Source organism: Triticum urartu, chromosome 3 (genome assembly GCF_003073215.2).
Source record: "Triticum urartu cultivar G1812 chromosome 3, Tu2.1, whole genome shotgun sequence".
NCBI lineage: Eukaryota > Viridiplantae > Streptophyta > Magnoliopsida > Poales > Poaceae > Triticum > Triticum urartu.
In genome coordinates, this window is record NC_053024.1 from 330,090,590 (window position 1) to 330,106,974 (window position 16,385).

Consider the following 16,385-nt stretch of genomic DNA (forward strand, 5'->3'; position numbering starts at 1 on the left):
AAGGGTTTTAGTCCGTAGGACAACAATCACAACATACAATCATACCATAGGCTAGCCTCTAGGGTTTAGCCTCTCTGATCTCGTGGTAGATCTACTCTTGTAACACCCATATGATCAATATCAATCAAGCAGGACGTAGGGTTTTACCTCCATAAAGAGGGCCCGAACCTGGGTAAAACTTCGTGTCCCTTGCCTCCTGTTACCATCCGGCCTAGACGCACAGTTCGGGACCCCCTACCCGAGATCCGCCGGTTTTCACACCGACATTGGTGCTTTCATTGAGAGTTCCATTGTGCCGTCGCCACCAGGAAGGATGTCTCGTCCTGTCTTTAAAGATGGCACTATCGCTGTGGGAGCCCTGGCTGTCGGCCAAACTCTCTGGCTAGGTGGCTTCCTTATGACCGCCTGTTCGGCCGCCGCGCCGACGATGACTTCTCGGGTCATCAAAAGCAATCTTCACGTCAACTTGGAACTCGCCGAGCAGTTAGACCCAATGGAGCTCTCTTCCCTGAACGAGCTCTTGGATCACATCACCGCCTTGGGAGTCGCTACAGACTACGATCAGATTGGGCCTCAACCCGATCTGAGTGAAATTAACTCTCCCCAGGTCACCCATCACGTCGTAGTGGTGGAAGAACAATGCGGCAACCCTTCATCCATATTAAGGACTAGCTATGTCCGGATTCCCGATCCCTCCAAGCCGGATACCCGTGGAGGGAAGGATGTCACTCAAAGCCTGAACCCAGAATCAGGCAGCGGGCTAGATTTACCAGAAAACATCCAAGAATCCAAACTTTCGAGTTCGGAAACTCCTTGGCCATTGAGCCTCAGATTGGGTGAGGATTCGGATTCAATTCCACCCACCCACCCAAACATACACGATCTATCCCAAATTAGGCAAGAGCCCGAAGAAACAATACACCATTACTGGGCCAGATTTCTCCTGGTCAAGAACAGGATAAAGGGCTGCCGCGAGGAAGACGCAATCTCATTCTTCTGCAATAATTGCACGGACAAGGGAATCCTCAACGCCACAAGTCGCCGTGAAATTACACGCTATGCCGACTTGGTGTCCATAGTACGAAAGTACTGTGCGATGGAAAGCGCCTGGAAAACCGAAATAAAATTTTGGGATAATCCGGCCCTGAAGACAAACCCAGTCTGAAATAAAAGGGTGCACTATCACAATACACCTGGGTTAACTACCAAAAAGCAAAGGCCCTCTACGGGGCAAGGAACCGTACTGGAGGGATGGCTCAATGGACCCTGCAAAATTCATAGTACAGCGGATGCGACACCAACGCACAGCCGAAAGTGGTGAGGATCTACTCCTTCCAAAAACCACAGAGCACACCCCGAGGACAACAATACGGTCTTAACGGTCTTCGAGACTTTCGCGTCAAATAATAGACGGAAGCGAACACTCCGCAGCACGTCCGAAATCTGCCACATAGCAGACACAAATCCTTGGAGCGACATGACCATTACCTTCAATGCCAGTGACGAACCTAAATTCCGAACAGCCCGAGTACCAGCCGCACTGGTCCTCAGTCCAATCGTGGACGACTTTTGACTCACCAAGGTACTCATGGACGGCGGCGGCGGATTAAACCACATCTATGAGGAAACTCTTCAAAAGATGGAAATAGATTGGAGCCGCATTAAGAAAAGCAGCACAACCTTTAGAGGAATCATCCCAGTCGGGAAGCGTGCTGCGCTGGAAAAATCACACTAGACGTGGTATTCGGCACGCCGGATAATTACAGGTCCGAAGAAATTACATTCCAAGTGGCCCCTTTCAGCAGCGGATACCACGCTCTATTAGGGCAGGAGGCGTTTACCATGTTCCAAGCCATACCCCATTACGGGTACATGAAGCTCAAAATGCCCAGGCCAAACGGAATCATCACTCTTGTTAGTGATCCGAACATAGCACTCCGCGCCAAAAATAAGACAGCTGCACTGGCCCTTGAAGCACTATCCGAAGCCCTAGCGGCCGAAGAACTAACTGCGCCGCGCTCCACGGTGAACAGGGCAGACGAAATAGTCAAATTCCAAGTCCATCCAACGGACCCTACAAAAACAGCTTCCATCGGGGCACAATTAAACCCTGATGCCGACGCCACACTTCGAGAATTCCTACGCGAGAACTGGGACATTTTTGCCTGGCACCCTTCAGACATGCCAGGATTCCCACGTAGGCTGGCCGAACACAGCCTAAATATCCTAAAAGGATTAAAGCCAGTCAAACAGGCTTTTCGACGTTTCTACGAGCCTAAAAGACAAGCCATGGGAGAGGAACTAGCCAAGATATTGGAGGCCGATGTCGGATTTCGGGTTCCGGCAGACCCTTGAGGTTCGAACATTGGGGTGCGCACGGAGATTTCGCATTCTACCTACCTGCGCCCCACCGCCACGCTATGATCTAAGCTATGGAAAGAACAGCACAAGAGACACGGAGTTTATACTGGTTCGGGCCACCGTTGTGGTGTAATACCCTACTCCAGTGTGTGGTGTGGTGGATTGCCTCTTGGGCTGATGATGATGAGCAACACAAGGAAGAACAGCCTCGCGAGGGTCTGTTCTTGGCTGAGGGGATGAACTGCTAGGAGGAGTTTAGTCACCCTTCTCTCTCTCTCTCTTCTCGATTCTCTCTCCGATTTTGATCCCTCTACCCTGTGGGTGACTAGTCCTATTTATAGGCAAAGGCCCTGGGCCTCTTCCCAAATATTGAGCGGGAAGGACGCCAACAATTGGCCATTTTGAAGGGGAACATCTGGTACACTTATCCTGACTAAAGTTGGTCCTCGCCTGCCAAAGGCTCTGGTGGTGACGCTGGCTTGGGCTCCACAATGACTTCCTCCCTGTCGTTGGACTGGTCTTGGTCTCGTTGCACCGAAACGGGTGCCTTTGCTTGATGCTCTCGCCTGTGCTTGCTCCCTTTGCACCAAAGAGGAAAGGAGGACACTGCGTAGGCTGGCGCCCGCCTGGCACCCTTGGTTGTCATGGCTTGCGTCACGGGCACCTCGTGAGGTACCCCGCCTTGATCTCTCCGCCTCCTCGCGAGCCAGCTTGACGAGGCCGTGCCTGAGGAAGCTCCGTGTCGTCCGCCCCGCGAGGCTTGACCCCTCGCGAGGGTCTTGGGTCTGTCTTGATGAAGATGGGTCGTGCTGGGCCCCTCCTCTAGCCATGCCATAGGCCGCAGGCAGGCAAGTTTGGGGACCCCCGTTCCCAGAACACCGACAGTAGCCCCCGGGCCCAAGGCGTGCCCGGACATCGCCGTGCAGGGAGGCGAAAGGGCAAGGGCGAAGCGTCGTGGGCCCTAACAGCCTGCGGCCTTGGGCGCCCCGTGGCGGTTGATTGGGCATGGGCGGCACTGTTCCCCCACGCCCCCCTTATTTTGCGCCATGCTAGGCGGACTCGTAGTTGTACACAGTCGCTCCCCTTTCTGTTGCTCGAGCGCCCTCTGTCCTTCCTCCGCTCGAACTCCAGCTTCTGTTTTCAACCCAATCTCGAACCTCCCCCCCCCTTCCCATCGCCATGGCTCCGACGAAGAAGGGAAGAGGGAAGAAACCCATGCCTCCGCCTTGCTCGCCTCCGTTGGCGGCCCCCGCCGAGGGCTTGGGCAAGGTCAGTGTAACGCCCTCGATGCGGCTATAGCTCCCACGTGTCGAGGCACGACTTAGAGACATAATCGCATTGAAAGCAATGTCGCAAGTTAGGCAATCATCACAACATCCCATAGAATAAAAGGGGAGATACATAGTTGGCACTCGCCATGTCAATCAAAGTACATCAATAACATACATCATCCAAACACTCATGGCCCGACTACGGCGCCAAAATAGAAGAAAACCCAACATGCGACACGGGCCCAATCACCCCCAACTGGGCACCACTACTGATCATCAGGAAAAGACACATAGTATCACTGAGAGTCCTCGTCGAACTCCCACTTGAGCTCGTACTCGTCACCTGGAGCGGAATCACCTGGACCTGCATCTGGTATTATAGGAATCTGTGAGCCACAGGGACTCAGCAATCTCGCACCCTCGCGATCAAGACTATTTAAGCTTATAGGAAGGGGTAAGGCAAATATATGTGGAGCTGCAGCAAGCGACTAGCATATATGGTGGCTAGCTTATTCGCAAAAGAGAGCGAGAAGAGGAGGCGAAGCACGAGCGAGAATCTAGAGAGAGCAACCTGCGCAAACATAACTCCAACACCGTGTCCACTTCCCGGACTCCGCCGAGAAGGGGCCATCACGGTAACACACTCGGTTGATTCATTTTAATTAAATTAAAGTTTAAGTTATCTACAACCGGACATTAACAAATTCCCATCTTCCCATAACCGCGGGCATGGCTTTCGAAAGTTCAATCCCTGCAGGGGAGTCCCAACTTAGCCCATGACAAGCTCTCACGGTCAACGAAGGAATAGACCTCCACTCGAGACATTCCGATCAGACTCGGTATCCCGGTACAACAAGACATTTCGATAGGTTAAAACAAGACCATCAACACCGCCCGAATGTGCCGACAAATCCCGATAGGAGCTGCACATATCTCTTTCTCAGGGCACACTCAGATTGTCCAAACTTCCGGTAGGACAGCCCAGAGTTGCCCCTGGTAGCCACCGGCGGCTGACAATTTGGACCAACACTCAGAGGAGCACTGGCCCGGGGGGGGGGTTAAAAATAATGATGACCCTTGAGTCTGCAGAACCCAAGGGAAGAAAAAGGCTAGGTGGCAAATGGTGAAACCAAGGTTGGGCATTGCTGGAAAAGCTATAATCAAGGCGAACTATCAAGGGGTTCCCATTATAACCCAACCGCGTGAGGAACGCAAAATCTGGGAACATAACACCGATATGACGGAAACTAGGGCGGCAAGAGTGGAACAAAACACTAGGCGAGAGGCCGAGCCTTCCACCCTTTACCAAGTATATAGATGCATTAAGATAACATAGCAATATAATGATATCCCAACAAGTAAATAAATGTTCCAACAAGGAACGGCTCCAATCTTCACCTGCAACTAGCAACGCTATAAGAAGGGCTGAGCAAAGCGGTAACATAGCCAAACAACGGTTTGCTAGGACATGGTGGGTTAGAGGTTTGACATGGCAATTGGGAGGCTGGCAAGCAAATGGTAGGCATTGTAGCATTGGCATAGCAAAAGAGCGAGCAAACTAGCATAGCAAAGATAGTAGTGATTTCGAGGGTATGATCATCTTGCCTGCAAAGCTGTTAGAGTTGACTGGATCCTCAAAAGCAAACTCAACGGGCTCCTCATTAGCAAACTTGTCTCCCGGCTCTACCCAAACAAGACAAACAAGCAACAAGGATACAATCAACCACGTGCAAGGATCAATCAATAAGATGCAATGATCATATGCTATGCGGGATGCGATGCGGGATGCAAAATGCAAGATATGAAAGGAAATGCATGAAACTGGCCTTAATTTGGAAAATCAAGTGTGCCACTGGTAAGATGAGATGAAATCGCTTGAAAACGATATAAAGAACGCCGGAATCGGAGTTGCGGTTTGGAAATGGCATGCGATTCAAAATTGGCACCGGCCTGCGATTTACAGCAAGTAGGCATCTGAATGCAATGAAATGAACATGCTACAACACTCAAACATGACAACAAAATACATGGCAGGGCAGCACTCAAGATGCTTAACAAAAGACTAGCACTGAGCCACGGCCAAATCATCCATTAAAAGGTTCAAACAAGCATGGCAAAAACGCAAATGGTAAACAGATCTCAGACAGTGAAATTAACACTTATCTGAAATTTCAGATCATATAGCCCTCTTCGGAGCAACAAAACAACACGCTACATGATCTGATTATGACAAAAAAGAACATGGCATGGAGCTACTCAACAAGCTTAACAAAAGTCCCTTAGTGACCTTTAGCCAAAAGGGAACGGAAAAAATACTAACAAGCACACGAACATAGCAAAAACATAATCAGTTTTCAGACTTAGTGAAAACTGACACATGCTGAAATATAACTCACGAAGGCATGTTAACGAGCTCGATGCACTCACTACGGAGCAAGTCATGGCAATACAAGCATACATCCATTAAGAATGCACAAAATGCAAGCTAGACATGGCAAGAACAAAGGCATAGCATGCACGGATCAACTACAACAACATCGGCAAAATCGCAAACAAGTTGACGATCTGCTTAGATCCACAACGAAGCAAAAGTAGAGCTCGATTCACTCAAGATAGGGTGCTCCATAATTGCAAAAAAAGACATGGATGGATAGAGCACTACAATATTAACAAAACTCCTTTACTGATCATCCTCAAAAGAGGCACGGATCACTAGGAAACAGCATGAACATATGGCATCGTGAACTAAACAATCCCAGGACTTGAAAATACTAAGTCCCTGAAAACAGATTTACCGGGTGCCTCACTTTGCAAGCTTGCAATAGGCACCACACACATCACAAAAATTCATGGGTTGCACCTCTGGAAAGATGACAAAACCCTTAACAAAACATATGTAGGACTCCTGGGCATATCATGCACACAAAAATCATGGCAAAAATGACAAAAGTCTAAAATGAACTAACAGATCTGACAATTAACTCACGAAGCCCTCTTCTAACAGAATTTCGGGCATCAAGATGAGCTCAAACGAAAATGATGCAATGGAATGAAATGGTGTACTCTGTGAGACGAACATTTTGATATGCTATATGCCCAAAACGGAGCTACGGATGCGGAGATATCACAGGTCAAAGATAGCACAAAAATTAGGGTTCGGAGGTAAAAGTCAACCCTCAGATTTTTAGATCTGGATCTGGCACGGAATATGAGGACGGCCGGACTTACTGTTCACCGCCGGAAGTCGAGGTCGCCGGAGATCCCTGTTCACCGGAAAAGGAGGAGCGGCTGGAGGAGTCGCCGTGGACTTGGCCGGCGTGGGGCGGCGCGATGGAGGCGGCGGCGGAGCAGCGGAGTCCGCGGCGAGGGGCGGCGGCGAGGTCCGGTGGTGGCGGCCGGCGTTGAGGCGGCGCGCAGGCAGCGGCATCCGGCCCGGAGGAAGGAGGCGGCGGGGCGAGGCGCGGGAGAGAGAGGTGGCGGCGCGGGCGGATCGGGCCTAGGGGGCCGGCTCCGGGCTCCCCAGCCCACGGCGGCGGCGAGGTGGCGGGTGCCACGTGGCGCTACGCGGTTGGCGGCGGTGGGATCCGGACGTTGTCCGGCTCGTCCGGACACATCCGGCGGCAGCGGAGAGGGATTTTTTTTAGGGTTAGGGGGGAGGGGATCCGCGAATTTGGAATGGGGGGTGTATTTATAGGCATAGAGGGAGCTAGGAGGCTCCAAATTGAGCACGGTTTGCGGCCACGCGATCGTGATCGAATGGCCTAGATGATGGAGCAGAGTTTGGTGGGTTTTGGGCCAAATTGGAGAGGTGTTGGGCTGCAACACACACGAGGCCTTTTTGGTCCCTCGGTTAACCGTTGGAGTATCAAACGAAGTCCAAATGATACGAAACTTGACAGGCGGTCTACCGGTAGTAAACCAAGGCCGTTTGGAAAGTCTCGGATACGGAAATGTTTAATCCCCACACACGAAAGAAAGGTAGAAATGGCCACCGAAGGACAACGAAGCGCCGGAATGCAAAACGGACAACGGGAAAACTGCTCGGATGCATGAGACGAACACGTATGCAAATGCAATGCACATGATGACATGATATGAGATGCATGACAACGAAAACAACACACAGAGACAAAGACCCGAACCCAAGAAAATAAATATAACTTAACGCCGGAAATGGCCAGAGTTGGAGTACAAATTGGGAAAGTTATATCCGGGGCGTTACAACACTCCACCACTACAAAAGGATCTCGTCCCGAGATCTAGGACTGGAAGAACGCCGTGTACTCAGAACGGAGGTGATCCTCGCGTTCCCAGGTAGCTTCACGGTCGGAATGGTGTGACCACTTGACTTTGAGGAATTTCATTGACTTGTTGCGAGTCTTGCGTTCAGTCTCTTCAAGAATAGCAACTGGGTGCTCACGATAAGAGAGATCTTCTTGGAGCTCAACGTCCTCGAAGTTGACTGTGCGGTCAGGAGTCTTCAAGCACTTTCGAAGCTGAGAGACATGGAACACATCATGAACATTTGCAAAGTTTGAAGGAAGCTCGAGTTGATAGGCGAGGTCGCCTCTCTTGCTGACAATCTTGAAAGGTCCCACGTATCTAGGGGCAAGCTTCCCTTTGATACCGAAGCGACGAGTACCTTTCATAGGAGAGACGCGGAGGTAAACATGATCTCCGATCTCGAAAGACAAATCATGGTGCTTACTATCATAGTAGCTCTTCTAGCGGGATTGGGCTGCTTTGAGGTTATCACGTATGACTTTGCACATTTCTTCTGCTTCTGTGATTAAGTCATTACCCAGCAGCTGACGTTCACCGGTTTCAGACCAGTTGAGAGGGGTACGGCACTTCCTGCCATACAGGATTTCAAATGGGGCCTTGCCCGAACTTGCTTGAAAACTGTTGTTGTAGGAGAATTCAGCATAAGGAACACAATCCTCCCACTTCATGCCGAAGGAGATCACACAAGCCCTGAGCATATCTTCAAGAATCTGGTTGACACGCTCGACTTGACCGCTTGTTTGAGGATGGAAAGCTTTGCTGAAGCGGATGTTGGTGCCCATGGCCTTCTGAAAAGAATCCCAAAACATGGAGGTAAAGATGCTGCCACGGTCTGAAGATATCACTTGTGGAATACCGTGTAGAGAGACAATTCGAGAGGTATAGAGTTCCGCCAATTGAGTTGCAGTGATCGACTCTTTGATAGGCAGAAAGTGAAACACTTTGGTGAGCTTCTCGATGACAACGAATATAGCATCATTGCCACGCTTGGACTTTGGAAACCCAGTCACGAAGTCCATTTCAATGTGGTCAAACTTCAATTCTGGAATGGCAAGAGGTTGGAGGAGACCTGCTGGCCTTTGGTGTTCTGCCTTCACCCTTCTGCAGACATCATATTCATTCACGAATTGAGCGATCTCGCGCTTCATTCAAGTCCACCAATAAGCTTGCTTGAGGTCCCGATACATCTTCGTGCTCCCAGGGTGGATGGAGAGGAGAGAATTGTGAGCCTCGTTCATGATCACTTTACGAAGTTCACCTTTGGGTACAAAAATTCGATCCTCGAAGAAGAGAGTGTCCTTGTCATCAAGGCGGTAGCACTTGTACTTGGACTGACTCTTGGCAATCCCAATCTTCACCTTTTTCACCATAGCATCAAGAAGCTGGGCTTGGCGAATCTGGTCTTCCAAGGTAGGAGAGACTTGCAGGTTGGTGAGGAAACCTTGAGGAACAACTTGCAGATTAAGTTTGCGGAAAGCTTCACAAAGCTCGGGTTGATAAGGCTTAAGAATCAGACTGTTGCAATATGCTTTCCTACTCAATGCGTCAGCAATCACATTGTCCTTGCCTGGAGTATACTCAATACTCGGATTATACTCTTGAATCATTTCGACCCATCGAGTTTGCCTGAGGTTGAGATTAGGCTGAGTGAAGATGTACTTGAGACTCTTGTGATCAGTGAAAATGTCCACTTTTCTTCCCAATAGAAGATGTCTCCAAGTCAAAAGAGCATGCACAACTGCTGCCAACTCGAGATCATGAGTGGGGTAGTTCTTCTCATTAGGCTTCAACTGGCGAGAGGTATAAGCAACAAGTTTCTTCTCTTGCATCAAAACTGCGCCAAGACCTTGGAGAGAGGCATCACAAAAGACCTCGTACGGTTTGTATTCATCAGGCGGAGTCAGAACTGGAGCAGTGATCAATTTCTCTTTCAAAGTGTTGAAAGCAATATCACACTCCGGAGACCAAATGTACTTGATGTGCTTCTGAAGAAGATTAGGGAGAGGCTTCGCGACCTTAGAAAAGTTTTCAACGAATCTTCTGCAATAGCTTGCGAGACCGAGGAAGCTGCGGAGTTGCTTCACTTTTTGAGGAGATTCCCAATTAACAATTGCAGACACCTTCTCAGGATTCATGGCAATGCCCTTGGCAGAGATGATATGACCAAGATAAAGAACCTCATCGAGCCAAAATTCACACTTGGAGAACTTGGCATAGAACTGATGTTCCCTGAGCTTATCGAGCACCAAACGCAAGTGCTTGGCATGATCTTCCTTGTTCTTTGAGAAAACCAGAATGTCGTCGAGATAGACCAAAACAAAGTCATTGGTGAAGGCTTTGAAGATGAAGTTCATCATGCGAGAGAATGTCGGAGCAGCGTTGACAAGGCCAAAAGACATGACAGTGTATTCATATGAACCAAAGCTTGTCCTGAAAGCTGTCTTGGGAATATCTTGCTCACGAATACGAATCTGATGATAACCCATACGGAGATCAAGCTTGGAGAATACTTGAGCACCTTTGAGTTGTTCGAACAGCTCATTGATGTTGGGAAGTGGGTATTTGTTCTTGATGGTCTTCTTGTTCAATGGATGGTAATCAACACAAAGTCGGTCCGATCCATCCTTCTTCACAAAAAGAACACCACAACCCCACGGAGAAGAACTAGGCGGGATGAGACCCATTCTCTCTTGCTCATCGAGTTGCTTCTTCAGCTCCTTCAACTCTTCAGGTCCGAGCTTGTAAGGACGTTTGCACACAGGTTCCGTGCCGGGCTCAAGAATAATAACGAATTCAACTGGCCGGTGCGGAGGCATTCCTGGAAGCTCTTCTGGAAAGACGTCTTGATATTCGCAAACGACTGGAATTGGTGAGATAGCATCCAGTTCACCCTTCTCATTGAGAGAAAACAGACGGATGGTATTATCCCGAGCGGCAAAGACAATAACATCCTCAAACGAATGAGTCAATTGAATCTGCCTGGTTGCACAATCAAGCTGAGCCTTGTGCTTAGAAAGCCAATCCATCCCGAGAATAAGATCAATATCCGAGTTACCAAGGTTCATTGGAGAAGCCAGAAACTTGAAATCACCCATCATGATAGAGATATCCGGAACTTCGTAGTTAGCAAGCAAGCATCTACCTGGAGAGACAACTGCTAATGGCTTATGCATAACTTGAGAAAACCACCCATGCTTAGATGCAAAAGGTCTCGAGATAAAACAATGCGATGCACCAGTGTCAAAAAGAACTTTTGCAGGAACATCGTTAACAGGAAGGTTACCCATCATGACATCTGATGAATCCTCTGCCTGAGCTGCATTCACCATATTGACCTTGGCGTACTTGGGGTTATGCTTGACCACAGCTGTACTTGCCGATCTTACAGGAGGAGGAGGAGGAAGACGCCTCTGGTTGAAACACTTGTTGGCATAGTGACCCTTCTTTGGCACTTGTTGCACGTGACCTCTGAAAGCGGATGGTGGTACGGAGCACTCGATCTTGGAGGTTGAGACGAAGACTTGTTTTGAAAGCCAGGGTTGGGTGGGTGGGAAGAACCACTGCCACTTTTGCTCTTCTGCTGATACGGCTGATGGAACGGAGGAGGAGGAAGCCAATACTTCTGCTGCTTGGCCACTTGAGTAGAGGAAGAAGGAGTAGCATCTCTGACTCGCTTCTTGGAAGCATCACACCTCAACTAAGCAGCCTCTTGATTCAGTGCCATGTTGTAGAACTCATCGTATCTCAACGGCTCAAAGAGGACAAGAGCGAGCTGAATTTCTTCTCTGAGACCACCCCTCAACTGGTATATCATGCTCTTCTCATTAGGGACGTCCTGCTTGGCAAAGCGGGCAATCTTCTGGAACAACTTGTTTAGTCATAGACAGACAAAGAGCCTTGCTTCAAGTTGCGGAATTCCTCACACTTACTTTCAACCACACTCTGAGGGATGTGATGAGCTCGGAAATCTTGGCGGAAATCATCCCAAGTGATGAGACGTCCACCTCTAGAATCCTTGCACTGCTGGAACCATTCTGCAGCTTGATCTTTGAGTGGGAAGGAAGCGAACTTGACGAAATCTTCAGGCCTGACGTTGCTGCACTCAAAATGCTTACCCAGATCCACAAGCCAATCGTCAGCATCGGATGCCTCAACACAATTGCTGAACGTCTTTGGCCCATTAGAAAGGAACTGGTTCAGTGTAGCAAAATGATTCCGATTGTTTCTTTGATTCCCTTGACTGCCTTGATTGCACTGTTGGAGAATTTGCATGATCAACTGTGTGTTTGCATTGGTTGCGGCCATCACAGCTTGCCATGCCTCCGGAGGAGGTGGAGGTGGTGGCAGATCAGGATTCGGAGTCGTGCGCGTTGGAGGAGCCATCCTGAAGAGGTTGACATCCATTAGCACATTGATAGACAAATATTGAAGCTGAATCCAACGGAATGAAAATTGCAACATAAAGTCTTCACATCCGAACAAATGAACGAATGCATTTCTCTTGAAATGGTCACATATCCATAAATTGAGAAGCCATGTAGAATGAAGGTAGATAAAAAATCAACAAGGTACGGATCAAGAACGAATAATTGGTAAGAAATCCCAATCTCAAACCAATATCCGTGGAAGAAGAACTAGAGCTACGAGAATTCCCACCTATGAAACTCCCGAACCTTTCCGGTTATGCAATCAGGTGTTGGGGATACAGGGGAAGCATAATATCTCACCCAAACTAGCAATACCTACATCCAGTTGTATCCATCCTTCAACACATAACCAAGAAAACTTCGGAAACCATCTACCTCAACCTTCGAAAAGCATCGTTATACAAGTTATGGCGATACTCCCGAACTCCCACCCCAGTACTGGGTGGCGTCGAGGTTATCTCACCAACGAACTACATAAAAGAGATTTTCGATGTCGGCGAAAATATCTCAGGTATTCCAGAATTGCAACGATAAAATTATGATGACAACACCTCAGAGCTCAACTCCCCGGGACACTTCCACTAAACCCCTGACAGGAGGCACCAAGACAATGTTCTCATCAAAAAAGCATCGGAACGATTGCAAGATACCCGTGTGATCCTAAAAAAATTTTTTAGTGAAATTTGAGAAGAGAAGAGTCAAAACTCTACGTCAGGATGCCTTACCAGAGCGATGAGGAGACTGGGAAGTAAAAAGAATTCCTAAAATCTCCGATATATAATTCCTAAATGACTCAAAACATTTTTCTAGACACAACTCGGCTGCTAAAAACGATCAAGCAATGGGGCTCCTAAGGTTGGGAAGGCTCTGATTACCAACTTGTAACGCCCTTGATGCGGCTATAGCTCCCACGTGTCGAGGCACGACTTAGAGACATAACCGCATTGAAAGCAATGTCGCAAGTTAGGCAATCATCACAACATCCCATGCAATATATAGAATAAAAGGGGAGATACATAGTTGCTTACACTCGCCACGTCAATCAAAGTACATAAATAACATACATCATCCAAACACTCATGGCCCGACTACGGCGCCAAAATAGAAGAAAACCCAACATGCGACACGGGCCCAATCACCCCCAACTAGGCACCACTACTGATCATCAGGAAAAGACACATAGTATCGCTGAGAGTCCTCGTCGAACTCCCACTTGAGCTCGTACTCGTCACCTGGAGCGGAATCACCTGGACCTGCATCTGGTATTATAGGAATCTGTGAGCCACAGGGACTCAGCAATCTCGCACCCTCGCGATCAAGACTATTTAAGCTTATAGGAAGGGGTAAGGCAAATATATGTGTAGTTGCAGCAAGCGACTAGCATATATGGTGGCTAGCTTATTCGCAAAAGAGAGCGAGAAGAGGAGGCGAAGCGCGAGCGAGAATCTAGAGAGAGCAACCTGCGCAAACATAACTCCAACACCGTGTCCACTTCCCGGACTCCGCCGAGAAGGGGCCATCACGGTAACACACTCGTTTGATTCATTTTAATTAATAAAGTTTAAGTTATCGACAACCGGACATTAACAAATTCTCATCTTCCCATAACCGCGGGCACGACTTTCAAAAGTTCAATCCCTGCAGGGGAGTCCCAACTTAGCCCATGACAAGCTCTCACGGTCAACGAAGGAATAGACCTCCACCCGAGACATTCCGATCAGACTCGGTATCCCAGTACAACAAGACATATCGACAGGTTAAAACAAGACCAGCAACACCGCCCGATTGTGCCGACAAATCCCGATAGGAGCTGCACATATCTCTTTCTCAGGGCACACTCAGATTGTTCTAAACTTTCGGTAGGCCAGCCCAGAGTTGCCCCTTGGTAGCCACCGCGCGCTGACAGTTTGGACAACACTCAGAGGAGCACTGGCCCGGGGGGGGGGTGACCCTTGAGTCTGCAGAACCCAAGGGAAGAAAAAGGCTAGGTGGCAAATGGTAAAACCAAGGTTGGGCATTGCTGGAAAAACTTTAATCAAGGCGAACTATCAAAGGGTTCCCATTATAACCCAACCGCGTGAGGAAAGCAAAATCCGGGAACATAACACCGATATGACGGAAACTAGGGCGGCAAAAGTGGAACAAAACACTAGGCGAGAGGCCGAGCCTTCCACCCTTTACCAAGTATATAGATGCATTAAGATAACATAGCAATATAATGATATCCCAACAAGTAAATAAATGTTCCAACAAGGAACGGCTCCAATCTTCACCTGCAACTAGCAACGTAATAAGAGGGGCTGAGCAAAGCGGTAACATAGCCAAACAATGGTTTGCTAGGACATGGTGGGTTAGAGGTTTGACATGGCAATTGGGAGGCTGGCAAGCAAATGGTAGGCATCGTAGCATTGGCATAGCAAAAGAGCGAGCAAACTAGCATAGCAAAGATAGTAGTGATTTCGAGGGTATGATCATCTTGCCTGCAAAGCTGTCAGAGTTGACTGGATCCTCAAAAGCAAACTCAATGGGCTCCTTGTTAGCGAACTCGTCTCCCGGCTCTACCCAAACAAGACAAACAAGCAACAAGGATACAATCAACCAGGTGCAAGGATCAATTAATAAGATGCAATGATGATATGCTATGCGGGATGCGATGCGGGATACAAAATGCAAGATATGACAGAAATGCATGAACCTGGCCTCAACTTGGAAAACCAAGTGTGCCACTGGAAAGATGAGATGAAATCGCTTGAAAACGACATATAGAACGCCGGAATCGGAGTTACGGTTTGGAAATGGCAAGCAATTCAAAATTGGCACCGGCCTGCGATTTACAGCAAGTAGGCATCTAAATGCAATGAAATGAACATGCTACAGCACTCAAACATGACAACAAAATACATGACAGGGAAGCACTCAAGATGCTTAACAAAATACTAGCACTGAGCCACGGCCAAATCATCCATTAACAGGTTGAAACAAGCATGGCAAAAACGCAAATGGTAAACAGATCTCAGACTTAGTGAAATTAACACTTGTCTGAAATTTCAGATCATATAGCCCTCTTCGGAGCAACAAAACAACACGCTATAGGACCTGATTATGACAAAGAAGAACATGGCATGGAGCTACTCAACAAGCTTAACAAATTTCCCTTAGTGACCTTGAGCCAAAAGGGAACGGAAAAAATACTAACAAGCACACGAACATAGCAAAAACATAATCAGTTTTCAGACTTAGTGAAAACTGACACATGCTGAAATATAACTCACGAAGGCATGTTAACGAGCTCGATGCACTCACTACGGAGCAAGTCATGGCAGGACAAGCATACATCCATTAAGAAGGCACAAAATGCAAGCTATACATGGCAAGAACAAATCATAGCATGCACGGATCAACTACAACAACATCGGCAAAATCGCAAACAAGTTGACGATCTGCCCAGATCCACAACGAAGCAAAAGTAGAGCTCGATTCACTCAAGCTAGGTTGTTCCATAATTGCAAACAAAGACATGGATGGATAGAGAACTACAATATTAACAAAACTCCTTTAATGATCATCCTCAAAAGAGGCCCCATCACTAGGAAACAGCATGAACATATGGCATCGTGAACTAAACAATCACAGGACTTAGTGAAAATACTATGTCCCTGAAAACAGATTTACCGGGTGCCTCACTTTGCAAGCTTGCAAATAGGCACCACACACATCACAAAAATACATGGGTTGCACCTCTGGAAAGATGACAAAACCCTTAACAAAACATATATAGGACTCCTGGGCATATCATGCACACAAAAATTATGGCAAAAATGACAAAAGTCTAAGATGAACTAACAGATCTGACAATTAACTCACGAAGCCCTCTTCTAACAGCATTTCGGGCATCAAGATGAGCTCAAACGAAGATGATGCAATGGAATGAAATGATGTACTCTCTGAGACGAACATTTTGATATGCTGTATGCCCAAAACGGAGCTACGGATGCGGAGATATCACAGGTCAAAGTTAGCACAAAAATTAGGTTCGGAGGTA